This window comes from Streptopelia decaocto (assembly GCF_964273445.1).
Source record: "Streptopelia decaocto genome assembly, chromosome: 11".
NCBI classification, from domain to species: Eukaryota; Metazoa; Chordata; class Aves; order Columbiformes; family Columbidae; genus Streptopelia; species Streptopelia decaocto.
In genome coordinates this window covers 17,716,651-17,731,898 of record NC_138666.1, presented here as the reverse complement: position 1 = coordinate 17,731,898, position 15,248 = coordinate 17,716,651, and the positions used below count along the sequence as shown (strand labels likewise).

General features: G+C 37.9%; 1 protein-coding gene across 1 annotated transcript in view; it reads right to left on the bottom strand.

Moving 5' to 3' along the window:
• CDH11 (cadherin 11) overlaps positions 1 to 15,248 on the bottom strand; it is an 80,796-nt gene that overhangs the window by 20,966 nt on the left and 44,582 nt on the right. The window lies entirely within an intron of this gene.

Genomic DNA, 15,248 nt, shown 5'->3' with positions numbered 1-15,248 from the left:
TTTAGAGTTTTGCTACGTATTACTGCTACCTTGTAAAATCTCCTGACTTGCTGATTTAGGGCACTCCTTTGGAATTTGAAAAATAGAGAATCATATTCTCTCATGATCCTTCCGAATGGATTTAGTTCAAGATGCAAGGTAACTGTAGAAATACCTAATTTATACCTAAGCCCTCTTTGGAGCTTAGTTATAAGCCTTAGATATAAGCCATTAAGCCATAGGTTTAGATATACGATAGATACCAAGACACTTGCTTATCAAGAACTGAACGTTTCTACACATGCCCGGAAAAATGCCTTTTCACGACCAACAGATTCTTATGCTGAAAACAACTACCAATGTTCTCCTAGGCCTGAGCAGCGTCTGACAGAACTCCAAGCACCTGCAGTTTGGATTTAGACCCTTGAAGGAGCCTTTCTGTCTCCTTCTGAGGATCAGGTCATCAAAGCAGAGAAGCAGCATTGATTGCCCATTCTGCTGTCTTTGTGCTGGTGACAATAAATGCCATAAATCAATAAAAACATATCCAGATACTCTTTGATACTACAGTAACTGATTTGGCTCTTTATTCCTATTTTCCCTGTGATTTCAATTACCAGAATTGTATTGATTTCTTACTTTCTAATAATTCTTTAAAACACTAGGTCAAAATTAATATTTGAAGCAGAAATTGTGTAATGCAGTGAAACCTGAACTGAGGTCTCTACCTCCAGCAGGTAGCAATCCATCATAAAGGGCACTTCGACTTATCCCTGGGGTTTCTAATATATTCTCCTTCAATCTTAGCAGAATAGCCCATTTTTATAAGGTGCCTATGACGTTTGTTTCAGCTTTCAGTGTAATTCACTTTACTCTTCTGCAAGATACTAATTAAACACTTGTTATATTCATACAGGCATATGTATAAATATATGCTCCCATCTTCTTTAAAGCAGAATGATTTTCTATGAGAAATAAGGAAATCTTTTTTTTAAAGTATTTGTAGCAGAAAAAAAATGTAAATATAGGGAAAAGCTTGAGCCTACATCCCATTCTATAACTGCAGCAACGGATAAACATCTCACGGGCACCAAAAGTACTCATCTTGGGATGTCTTTCTACAGTCCTGAGCAGTCGTGGCCTCTCAGCCCCATCCCTTTGCACAGTTATATAAAAATACACACCCAACATTGACAGACAGGGGGGTCTAAATAAGTAATTAATAAGTAAGGAATGAAGTATTTGTTCTGTTTCTTCAAAAAATTATAAGTTTTTATTTTAAAGAAAACTGAAATCGCCTCAATTAGAACATCACAATGGCTCCAGCATGATGAATTAAATGAAAATCACACATACAGTTACAAACATGATCTGGCTTTCCCGAGCGTATTTATTAAGTACAACATTTGGTGTATCCATGTACATTTTTACTATTGTTATATGATGTCACATTACCAGTGACTCATATCAGCATGAAAAACATTAAAAAGAAAACAATTTATATTATTTTGGTCAGAAAAATGCTTTTATTCTGACACAATATGTGTGTGTGAAATGTGGAACATTAGGTCTGTGGTTTTAGAGCTTATTTTGTACCTCCGTTTTGTTGAGGGGTAATAATAAGGTAGGACTTAACGGACCTGAAAACTGAGATTAAACCTATTTTAGAAGTGGCTTAAATATGAAAAGCCTTTCAAAACTAGTTATTATAGTGGCTTTCTATGATAATAGTTAATTCTAAAAAGAAAGTACAGTTTTGCATAGAAAAAATAAAATTGAAGCACCTAGTATGCAGTATTTATTTGCCAAGCTCCCCTATCATTTAACTTTATTGAACTTTTTAAATACAAACCATCAAATTCTTTACTCATCCCACAGATGTAAAATGAGTTATTCTGTCCTGTTTAGTAAACACCTCTGGGTTTACAGCCTCGTGGCAGGTATAAATCTAACCCCACAGCAAGCAGGCTCCGAGGTTTCCTCTTTTGGCCACCTTGTCTGCAGAAACGCATTGATGTTACCAAATTCTATATATTAAGGTCAGTTCAGTCTGCTTCATAATTGCATTCAGTTAATCAATGGTACTGCCATCTCAGATGTAGTTTGCTGTGGAGTTTCCTTTGAGCCAAATAGTCCTCAGTGCCATGGCCAGTATAGCTAATGACGACGGACAAGTACACCTGCTATAGGGATCTATGGTGTGTTGCTTGTTCGCAGCAGTTAGATGTGCTTGGGCTTTTGGGCTGTTAAGTGGGGTGTACGTGCTCCAAACAGAAATGAAATAGGAAGATACGCCCAGGCAGCTGTGCATTTTTAAACCTGCTCTGAAAAAAAAAATGTAAGCAAACTGCTTACACAAATAGATTTTGGATGCATTTGAAATTAAAATCACCGATCGTTATTCTTCATTAACATCACATAATGAAGTCAACAATGAAAACAAGTAAACAAATATGACCAGTATTCCCAAACTTCTCAATATTGTTATGTAAATCCGTAAACACTTTATAAAGATGCTTAACTATAATGGAAGAGCCAAGCTGGTACATATGCTGCTTATTATCAGCCATTCAAGCGTGAAGTGCTGGAAACAAAATATTAATCACACATCCAGGCTTCATTTACTAGTTAGGATTTAGAGAAAAAAATATTTGCTACCTTTTGTTTTATCCTCTGCGTGTACGTGGATAGAGAGGAAGCAATAACGCTACATGTCTTCAAGATAAAGAAAACTATTATCTCTCATCCACTACTTGGGCTAAAAAAATATTCTCTAAGGCTGTTTATGGTAATTGCTTCTGTTTTGAGTTATGATGTGAAAGGACTCCATGCTAGTAGTACCAATTTGGCTCTTTAGTAAGTGACCTACTGCTACATAGGCTGCAATTAAAGCTGGAGCTGCAGGCAACAAGGTCTCCCTCGCCGCCTCGTGCCCCTCTCACCTTCTCCCTTCCTGAAGTTCTTACTCTGTTCAGTTCCACCGTGGTTGCCACAGCAGTGAGCCCTCTGACTCCTAGCAGCACAAGAAAAGCTAATAGAATAAATCAACAGAGTTCCACTGAAGTCTATGAAAATACTTCATAGACAAAACAGGTACAGTTGGGCTTTTTAGCAACTACTTTCTTCCTAAAAGGCAAGGTGCACGAGATGCTCTTAACTTCAAACTAAAATAAATGCCATTAAAAAAACAAAGCAGTATTATGGACAAGAAAGAAATCTTTTTTTAAAACACAAAACCAATTTACTTTATGTTTTAGTGTTAGCTGCTGAAAGCCTACCGTTTCCTACTTCTTCAAGCAGAAAATACGGAGAAGCGGCTAAACAATTTCTAAAGCAATTTATTTTATCTTGTGGAAAAATAGCTCCTAATCCTGTAAGCACGGAATACAGATCTGAGGACGGCAATCACCGCGCTGCCTGGGCTGCTGCTCTGCTGAGTGCTGCAAATCCTCTGTGTGCAGCACTTTATTCAGACTCTGCACAACACAACACAGGTAGTGGACTCAGAATCATTTGCTGTGAATATTTCCAGCCTTTAAAAAAAAAAAAAAAATCACAATCATCTTCAACATGATTGTTATTTCTGCACATAGTTTATATTCCTCAACTACAGCGAAGCACATCTCAGTGGGCAGTTTACCAAACTGCAACACCCTGTTTTTTCCCATTGTTGTTTCGAATTGCACAACATAGAATTTTGAAATCTGAAGTTTTCCTAAGGAATCTGTAAAAAAAATTTGCTTCCCATTTCCTTAAATGCAGTGCACACAAATGCTGGTGATTTTGGTACTGAGTAATAGCTCCACTACTGATGAAGGGGAAACGAGTTGACCAGCCACCACACACGATCAAATCACATCAGAGAAGCACATGGATGCAATGACATTCCCAAATGCTGCTCATGTCAGTCGATCAGCTGAGGTATACGAGACTGAGAAATGGTAAAAAAAATATCTGGTCCACACTCTGAAAAACAACATACACAGTGAGGTACATACAGAAAACGTTTGCATGGAGATAGATGATCTCCCTAAGTAATTGTGAGAACATGCCTTCAGGGTGCTTCTAGCTACATAGATATTGTGTCTATGTTTTGTGCTGGTAGTTGCTACTTAGTTCTGGAAATGCAAAGTTTCAATTTTAACGTAAGAAAAGTCTGTTCTTCTACTGTTAGATAGTAAAATCCATCGATATTCCTAATGGAAATACGCTATTCAACTAAGATCACATCTATCATGAACCTGAAGAGTGACCTGACCATGTCCCCAGACCACGGTGCGGAGCAGAGCCGGGGTCCGGACTGCTCCCGAGGACGCGGCTCGGCTGTCCGGGGGCACCCCCACACGAGGGACCGCCACGGGCAGGTCCTCAGACGCAGCCCAGCGCAGGGACGGCGTTACGGGGTCATCCCCGCTCAACAGCCTGAGCTACAGAGTCAGCCTGCTCTACAAAACTTCACACACAAAGTTGAATGTCTGCTCACAGATGACTAACAGACAAAAATAAAGAGCCAGCAAAGATTATTTTAATGACAAGGCCAGTCGCGGAAGTGAAGTCTAGCCAATTTTAAATTTCTTTCGTTATATTTATAGTAAAAATAATCCAAAACATTCATGCTGACTTCCTGTGTGCTATTAAATGACCATATGCCAAATTATAATAGACTAAACAATTTTTCTGATTTGTCTCAGACGAAACTTCTGGATGATACATTTGGCAGAAGGCAGTCAAGAGCAAAGTGTAGCAATATAATAATGGATGATTATGTTCTGAAATGTTTTGCAAAAGTATCCAAGTAAATATAGCAAACTCCCAGTCCAAATGGGATTTTAGCTGTAATTAGAATTAGCTGAAAAGATGAATGATTTATTTTACAATAATTTTATCATCAGACAAGGAAATGAATAGTTTTTTTAATGACAGAATAAATATTGGATCATACTAGTTCTACTAGTTAAATGGTTAGCTCAGAGACTTTCCTCCTAGAACACTGTAATCAGGGTAATGAAAAATCAGCAGTTCGCGTGGAAAGAAGGTAGGAGAAAGATCTCCAGATAATCAGTTGAGTCCCACCTGAGCCCATACTGGTTTAACTACTTTGAAAGTTTTTAATAAAATACACGAAGTGAGGGATGTGGATTTGTTCTGTGCACAGCTGTTTCGTTTCTGATGTGCATTGATGAATGTATGCAGAGCGGTGTGAATGCAGTTCAGTCTGGCATGTATTTTATCCTCTTGTAGATTGCTGTATTCAAATACTCGATGCCCAAGTATTTTCAATACCTTGATATAAATTAATATGAAAACAGTTTTGAAGGATCCTAGTTCTTGCTGCAAAAAGATATTCAGCCCTAACCAGTAAGTTTTGCACATCTTGATAACCTAATATTTGGTTTTACTTTTTTTTTCATGTTTAACAAAACTTTGTTCTCTTTCTTGACTCCTTTCAAGAAAATGATACAAAAAGGTAAACAAATTGCGTGGTCCTTTTTGTTTATGAAACAAGTTAAAATACTGAGAATCAGTACCTACCACATTTAACTTAATTCTCCCAATTACTTTTCCATTTTAAATTGTTCTGCATTATCAGACCAGTTTTTTAGTAGTATTTATCTTGTATTCACTGTACAACACACTTGTTGAAAGGAAGGCATCTCATTTTAATTACAAGAAATAATGTTGTGGAACATTTTGACATTTGCTATAGAGCATATCTAGTTTGCATGACACACACAGCCACGCCAGTTCTTAAATCTTTTAGTACTGAAAAATGCCAAACCTGCTGTGAGATTCTAGGTACCCTGAATCTGGACAAGACTAGAATCAGGATTACTGCATTTTTGCACTGGAACTAGAGCATACCTGATTTTTCCTTGATACAACTGTTTACGTGACATGCAGAATTGAGAAGGTGCAACACTGGTGTGTCATCATTTGCAAGGTCTACTTTACATGAAACAAGCTGAACTGCAGAATAAGACAGCAGCACATTATTTTAACTCTCAGCTGCACCCCAGCAGCTAAGAGCATTACGCCTGTCTTTCCAGTCAGGAAATCATCCCATTAGGAGATGGGGTTTTGCTTCCTCAAATGACCCCCTTCTCCCAGGGAAGCAGTGGGACATAGAGCTCTATTCATACACCAGAAGAGTTCCTTTAGTGCCAGGTCCATGGCCTTTACTTATCACATTCAAAACTGAAAAATTAAAAACTAAAGGACTCCATACCGAGCAAATTGACTTTATGAATATGAGTAACTCCATGAGACCAGTCATGTATCTACTAAGAAATGAGCATTAAAGGCCAATACGCAGTAGTCTAATGTAAAACGTTTGTTTAAATGACAAGAGCTCTGATATCTGATACAGGAAAAGATTTTCATTCTGTATAAGTATCTGGTAAATCTCATTTTTCCCGATGTGTAATTCTAAACCAGACCGCCAGCAACTAACTCCCTTTGAGCCCTTCTGAAACACTGAATCTGTCTTCTTGTTGAAGCATATTTCAGGTCTTACTGGAGCGAAAAGCAAATAACCCTCATCTGAATGCAAACTGATATAAATCTCTTGTGTCATTCACAAAACATAATTAGTCATATGAGACAAAGGTATTTGGTCTTGAAAAGGAAATTTCTCATATTTAACGATATTTGGAAAAAAAATCTTGTAGTTATTCCACTAAATACTGAAAACCTCACACTCCCCAAATTCGCACTCTGCTGTTCTGCATAGGATTATGATGCCATTGTAAAGGATTACAATAAGTTGCAGTTCTGCAGAGCCGTGTCTATATATAACTTCATATATGGTGTGTAAACAGCCAAGATTATAGGGTATCCTACTACAGAGGGAATCTAGGTCATGGGAAGATTCGTATGTACTAAATACGTAAATAAAATCTTTACAGAATTGGTGATTTTCATCTTCAGCAGTAGAAGTTACCTTAAAAATGCTAAGTAAGTTTTGTAGAATCCTATTCTGAGTTCTGTAGAATCTTATGAAAGGAAATCTTAATCCTTTGCATTTTTAAATTATGTTTCATAGTACTGTATTGGATTACTGAGATGTTTAAAGCCAATAATCCCCAGCTGCTCCAAAGAATAGTTTTTGAAATGTAGCCATATTTCCCTGTAGCAGCTTTGAAACTCCGTATTAGAAAACCATGAACGGGGCCAGAAAATGATGGCTCTTTGAAAACAGAAGTCATTTTGCAGGAAAGAGGAAGAAAAATAACCTCCTGACTAATATGACGTGATGTATCCTTCAGTATCCACCTCTGAAATCATCATGGAAGGAAAGTATTTGCACTGGGCTTTGATTTAATTTGTACTCATTCAAGAAGAGCGGAATCGCTATTTGGTGTACCTCATACAAAGCAGTAGAAAGTGGGAAGATGGTACATTATGAAGTGAATGACACAGAAATAAGCCTGAGAGAGTGATATTAAAAGGTTTGGGAAATGAAAAATGGCTGTAAACAGAGTTTTACATTTACTTGCTGCCCTGGGGAGATCCACTTAAGATAAATGTGACAGAGGCTGTCTGTTTTTAAGCATAAACTCTACAGGAAAACAACTAGCATAAGAAAGGTAGTCTTATTAAAGAACATGGTGATTGATAGAGTCATTTGAAGTAATGACTAAGCTCTTGGTAGAGTTTATTTTAAAAAGTAATTGTGTTCCTGTGCATCTCAGACTAACTGGAATTCTCATAATTTCCTGTATACTCGAAGGCCAATATAGCTGCAGCCTGTGTGCCTGCTAGTTTCAATACAGCTTGCTATTGTGTAAATGCCTATAAATGACACCCCGAGGAGGAAATAAATGACAACTAAAGTCAACTTACTTCCAACTACTAACACTGTACTTACATGCTAAGTCGACCCTGAATTGTTTTTTTCTCTAAGGATTTATGAATGGCTAAATGACACTTTTGCTCTGACTGATGGTGTGTTTGGTTTATGCCAAAAATGAGACAGAAAGTCAAGATGAAGGAGTGATAACTGAGAACCTATGAAAAACTAATGACTACAGGCAGGCCTATTCAGCTACCAAACCAAACCAAACCAAACCAGAAGGAATTCCAACAAGCAATCCATTTCTGTTCTGACCTATAATCTCTTGCTGAAGGGCTGACAACCTCCATGCAATCAGAAATCTTAACTGAATCTGTGGTATCGTACTTACAGCTTCATTTCTAGAGGCAGCTTCAGCAGTGCTGCTCAAATGCCAAACTATTATAGCATCTTGTGTGGTCTTTATACGACCGATGTGTTCCTCTACAAAATGTTTTTCCACTTGGAATCTAATTCTGCTAGACTGCTTGATCCCCTGGTCCCCTTCAATTTGGTCTCCCTCAAGTAGGCAAGTTTCTGCCAGAAGATTGCCACTTCAGAAGCACATGCAAACCAGCCTGACAGCAGTTTGTTTGAGTCTAGCGACCGCTGTGCCTCTCATTTAGAGAGGTTCACATAATTAGATTCTCTGTGACACTTACCTTTATAAAACTTGACAAGTTAGTGAATTACTAAGAGTGTCTTTCAAATACATTTGCTAGAGAAAGAAAGGTGAGAACTAAATTTCTAATCAGAATCGTCTCCTTTTCTCAGTTTTCTTGGAGCTGCAGAGGGAAGAGTTCAGATCCTTCAGCCACGCACATGTAAGGTCCTTTGTGATAGTTTGCTTAACTGTTCCAGTTTAGTGCAAATTTCTTCCATAAAGAGTATAAAAGCCACTTGGAGATTTTTTGAATGAACAATTGAATCAATAATTAATTTTTTCATAGGCAGAGATTGCCTGTGAAGAGACCTATTTTGGCTCAATAGCATGAGATAATAACATCAGAATATGCAAACACATTCCTAATACAGAGCCAATAGCTCTAATAAAGGAGACCATAACTGTTTAAGTACCTAATGGGAAGCTACAGCTGAAAGGGCCAAAACTGCAAATTTATTATTTACAATCCATTAAATCACAAGATCATAATTCAAACAATATTCGATTGAGTATTTTCTGAGATGTTGTTGTAAGTAGCCACCACAGAAAATTTCCATTCAACTTAAAAAATAACCACACAAACACAAAGAAAATACCACCTTCATCAGATAAGAAATTCCCTTTGGCTTCCAGTGCAGCCTGACCTGCTCTGAGCACAAATCAGAGGAACTATCTGCATTTTCAGTGTTCCAAAGCTATAAGGACTATTTTCCAGTATTACAATACAAAACCTAAAATGCAACAAGAGGTGCTAAGGTAATAAATTGGATTCTAAGCATATAAATAGCACAGACACACACACACAAAAGGACAGGCTTGTCAGCTTGTAATTAAAATTTGTTTTTCATGCAAATGATACATTTGCAAAAAAGGGCAAATGATTCAGTATATTTTGCATGAACATAATTCATTTTGAGTTAAACCTGTTCATTAGATGTTTCTAACTGGTCATATGAAACACTAATACATGCCAGAGATTATGGACTGGCACTATTTCTGGCTTGTAATTACAGACGATTGTGACAAAACACTTCGTTTCTATCCTTCTGATAGAAACTATTAACAGCAATAGTTTTAAGACAGTGCCTTGCTTCAGTGCAACAATGTTTGATGCCCTGAAAACAAGCAGAAGAGGCAAAATTTTAGTATCTTGACCCTATGGCTTGCATAAAAGCCCTAGTTTTAGAAAACGATGTCCCACAGAAAGCTCATAATGGGAAACTGGCAAAAATGGGCATTTGTTTAATTAGATCAGTGTTATTCATAGCTGAGGCTATGAATCAGCTATAATTATGTGTATTTTGGAAGTGCATTATATGTTTTGGAGATAGAAATATCTTTTAATCACCATCTTTCTGATACCAAGGGCAAGTCTTGACCTTAAGAGTGCAATAATGAGGACTTGTGGCATTTATCTGCACCTTAGATGACCAGTCTTAGATTTCTGCCTCTCCGATAACCAAGGTCTTGTTTAACCACTGAGACAACATAAAAGTATTTAAGCACGAATGAATGTGTGTTCAGTCAGGTAAAGCTTTCACTTCCCATTTAATAATGGGAAGTTTTGTCCCTAATGAAGACCACGGAACTGCTACTTAAAAATGAACTTCTGAAAAAGAAAGAGGAAAATAACTTGACACTTGGTAGAACTGCTGAATTGAGAACAGTATAATTTTTGGAATTACTTTAATATGACGCAATTACAGGAGAAAGAATTTATATTCATAGAAGAAAAATAGAGGCCAATAACAATAATAACAAGAATCAACATGCGTGTGTATATATATATATATATATATATACACACATATATACGTTAAAAAGATTGAAAGCTTCAGTCGATAAGATTAGGCTTTTTTTTTTTCACATTAAATATACCCTTACATTCAGCATATTTTCTACTAAAATATTCTGTTCCGAAAGTTGCTGGGGTGATATCACTATTTCAATCCAAGCAATTTCCTTTGAAGTCTCCCATAATGGTAATTAAATAAATTGCTCTTGGAGTAATTATGTTTTTCCTGGAAAAGGATCTATTAGGGTAAAGAGAGATGAGAGAGTCTGTTACCAAACATAATCTTTTTAAATACACTGGTACTTGTTACTTTTATTTGAAAAAGGATGAAGTACTTAGAAACTTCGGACCTTTTTAGTTTTTGTGAAGGAAAAGTCAACTTGACAGTTGAAATAAGAAGTAAACTAAAATGACTGCTGACAGTCCTGGGAGTGCATAGAGAAAGAAAATGGAAGTTGTGTCAATAGAAAGCTTTTAAAGACCATACATGTTAAGCCCAAGAGAGCTACTGTGAACTAGAAGCCCAAATTACCATGTTAGAAGCAAGGAGCTGGTGGACAAGATGAAGGTGACTGAAAGCCCAAGACTAAAGAGCAAGTGTATTGTATCAAATGGCATTCTCCATGTGAGCACAAATGCATCATGCTAAGCAACCTGTAGCATCCACTGATTTAACCATCAGAACAGGCTGACATAACCCTGTACCTTGTTCTCTGGCCTAATCTGGTATCTCAGACTTCACAGAATTCAAATGCAATACGGATGTGTCATGGTTTAACCCGCGCTAGCCATGTAGCTATGATAGGCGCTCTCCCACTCCCACCGCCCAAATAGGGGAGACAATCAAAAGGGAAGGGAGGAACTTGGATTGAGATAAACACAGTTTAATAAAATAACAAAATACTAATATACCACTAGTAAATACAGAATCATAGAATCATTTCGCTTGAAAGAGACCCTCAGGATCATCGAGTCCAACCGTAACCTAACTCTAGCACTAAACTATATCCCTAAGAGCATTGTGTAAACACCTTTCAAACACCTCCAGGGACGGCAGCCTGTTCCAATGTCTGACAACCCTTTCTGGGAAGAAATTTTTCCTAACATCCAATCTAAACCTCCCCTGGTGCAACTTGAGGCCATTTCCTCTTGTCCCATCACTTGCTACTTGGGAGAAGAGATGGAAAAAAATTAACTTAAAATCATTAACTCTGTCCTAGGGTGTTATCTCATGTTGGTGCTAGCTACAAAAAGGAAATGTTTCTAACTGCATGAAGAAAATTAACTCATTTTCAGTCAGACCAGCACAGGATGCTTGCTGGTTTTGTTCACATTATAAAGAATCTCGAGTTGTTCATTTAAAGTCTATGCAGAATTTCAGTGGGTATGTTTTTGTTTGTGTATAATGCTGAACACTCCCATCTTCCTTTTTCCTTTAAATCTCTTCAGTAAATAGTATATGGTTGCATAAGACCAACCCATATGGATTAGTATTTGAATTTCTTTATGGTGTCTTTACAATATCACGTACAAGGGTAGTGATATAGTGCTCTTTGACAATGCCAACCCTATCTTTTCCTCCTACTTAAAAGACCAAAAGACAGTGTTTTCAACTCAAAAACTCACAAGAGTAAGCAAAAGCAAAAGAAATTATTGGGTACCATTTGTACTTCACCTACAATCAAAAAGAGATTTCTGGAAATCCAGTGGTCAGAAAGAATAAAATTTCAGACAGGCACCAGCTGGAAAAACTGGATCTTGGGCTTCATCCAAGAACTGAGAACATCTTTCTGAACAGACAGATTTCTTGTTCCAATGTAATGGCTGTCAGGGTAAACATAGCTTTAAAATTTTTTACTTTCTTTTTTTTTTTTACCTCTTTGTGCAAGAGTTAAAAAAGCCCCTTCTGGGTTAAGTGAGCTTAGAATCGGACCCAAAGAATGATAAATATATTATAAGGAAGAACAACTCATTATGAAGGTCTTATGCAGGCACTTTTATTATTCTACGCTATTTGTAAACACAGCTATAACTAAACCCAACTATAATACGACATGAATGATTTTGTAAGAATAAGATTGCTAATATGAATGTTTACTAAATACCTGTTTAATAATGGGTTTTCATTAAATAGTGTAAAAAATAGTTTTCCACGTGTTACATGAACTTGTTAGAATTTCAGAGCTTTGCAAGCCAGTGAAAAGGTGTCACCATTGCTTGCACCATGCCACGGGCTCTGTGTGAAGCTGACAGCACAGCCCTCAGGACCCATTAGGACTTGTTAGGCTTCACTGAGGCTTGTTTTGGCCCGCCTGGGGCTGGGGTTTGGTATTTGGCTGTAACAGGTTATCTAAGGACCAGGTGACTGCTGCTTCATTTAATTTGACTTTTTTGCTTAGCTTTGGATGTGTTGTAATACAGTTGGATTATGTATATAGTTGTAATGAACAGATAAGAATGCAAATTCACTATTCCATATAGAATGAACTATCTATGACCCTCAAATAAAATGCAGCATAGAGACAGACATGGGATGATACGAGGAGATTTGAAAGTCCAGGTACAAGACGATAGTGGAGGGCCCAGGGCTGTAAACTGCTCACTAGGGGTCAGCTACTGGCCACTGAACGAATGCAACCTTGGAAGCTCCACAAACTCAATTTTAGAGACATAACAGAGAATGAAGGACAACATTCAATACACGTAAAACACACCATTCACAGTAAAATGGCATGTAATGTGGAACTACAGGAAAATGAAGGAAGTGCAAGGTGTGGAGATGTAGAGGATATTAGCAAACATAAAAATGACTCCAGGTGGATTCTGGACTGAGGAGGAAGAAGGAACCATCATTGTATTGCTCTGGGTAACAGGGGTCCTCCATCCCCTTCCTCTCCTGGAGACATCTGCCTGAGAGGCAGCTCATACTGAGCGTGATGCCGGAGAAAGGGTTGATACTAGAAAGTTTGTGTGTATCATTTTAAGTGTACATAACTTGTGTAAGAGCTCAGCGTGGGTGAACTGATAATTCTTTGGTTAGACTGTTAAGACATTAAGTTAACAGTATATTCTTGGGTTTATACATAGGTTTTGTCCCTTTGGCCTAAATGAGCTCCACAAGCTATAGCATAATAGACTGGTGGAGACCTCAAGCATCCTAGTCTGAAACCTGGATGCAACAGACTGTAACTTCTCACAGGCAAAGTAGCTCAGTCAAACAAAAGACGGTGTTGTCAACCATGTGTGAGCTCACGTTAAAGGAAACAGAGTCTGTGCCGCAAGGAGGCAACAGCAGAAGTAACGTGGTTAATGACCAGGCCAACAGAGCACAATCTCTGCTTAGGGGAGTTGGTTTTAACAGTTAGTAAAACACTACCATTCTATTCTTTGCTGGGAAGTTTTCCCACTTAAACATTTAATTGATCTTTAGATTTGTTAAATGAAAGCACTTTTTAGGCACATCAAATCATTAGAGATCTACAAGAAGGAAAAAGGGTCATTCCATTTGATGCGACCTTTCCTGAATACACAACCATTGTATCATTCTGTTTATCCTGCTACCAGCAAAGTAGCAGTAGCCACTGGGTCACTAGTTTTACTGCGAAACAGCACAACACAGTCTTTGTGGAGCTTTCCTTGAAGTGAGTCATTGTGATTCAGTGACAGGCTGTTCCCTGGATGGGCTGTTCTCTCCTGTGCATTAGCAGGGCAGGGGGGCAGAGCAGACAGAAGCGCTACCTTTGGACACGTGAAATGAAGAAGATAGCAGTGAAGTTTGCAGTTAGTAACCAGTCTTGAAATATGCTGCTCATTAGTGAGCACTAAAAGTTTGTCCAAACACATTCCCTTTAAAAATTAAGAGAAATATTTTTCGCTCTAACATTCTGCAACTTATCTATGTTGCTCACAGGGAAAGTAAGAAAACAGGAGGTTGAGGGAGGGTCCTTTCCTTGGTTGGTTATTTTTGCTTCAGTGGAGCCTCAGTTCACAAAATATAGCTTATAGCATGAAACTAAGCCAACATAGCCAGGAGGCCTCTCCGGGTGACCAGGCTTTTGAGGTTACATAATCTGTTTTTCTATTTTGAGGGGAGAGAAGGGAGAATGGGAGGCCAAGTCCCCAAGTTCTCCTGTAAAAGTGGGTATAAACCTGTGAAAGTACAAGGGGATCAGATCCCAGAACCATGACTTTTCAGCATTTTAGGCCATTGTTTCTAAAATAAAATCATGTTCATAAATAGAATCAGAGAATAGCCTGGAGGGTCAGTCCTGCATTTCATTCCAAAGATGATGTTGGCTCAGAGTTCCCCTTTTCTGGCCTCTCCTGTTATCCCATTGAATTCATTAAAAGGTTGTGGCTACTGGCCAAAAGAAATGGTTAATGCATCCCAGAGCCCATATTGTTTGAAATACCTTCTGAGACAGGAATTTATAGCATTGCTATAATAAAACTCAGATTTCAACATTGAAGTATAAGTCTGTGTTCTTGTCACACATACCAGAATTATATAGACAATGTGAACCATGAAACTCTAAGGAAATTAGGAAAATACACACTAATATCTAGAAAGAGGCCACTAGGACTTGGCTCTACCTTTTAGAATAACCTTAAGCAAGAGATATATTGTGTATGATGTTACAGGTAGTTGCAATGGACCTAAAAGAAATGCCATTGAATCACAAATCCTTTGTCTTTGCCACACTGAAGTACAGCAATTTTAGACTGGTCTAGAGAAAAGGTGGGACCGAGTCCTGATTCCACCCTTGCTTTGCCCCTCCGTGCCTCTGTCCATCTCCAAGAAGGTTAGTTCCATGTAGTTGTATAGTGTGCCCTATTCTGTTCTCTTTTATGTGTGTTTGTTATTATGCATTCAAAGTATAATGAAATATGTGCCTTCCATCCCAAAAGAGTTCATATTAATCTTCTGCAGGAATTGCTTTTATAGACAAGAAACTGTAGAGCTTTTTCCTGTAAAGGAG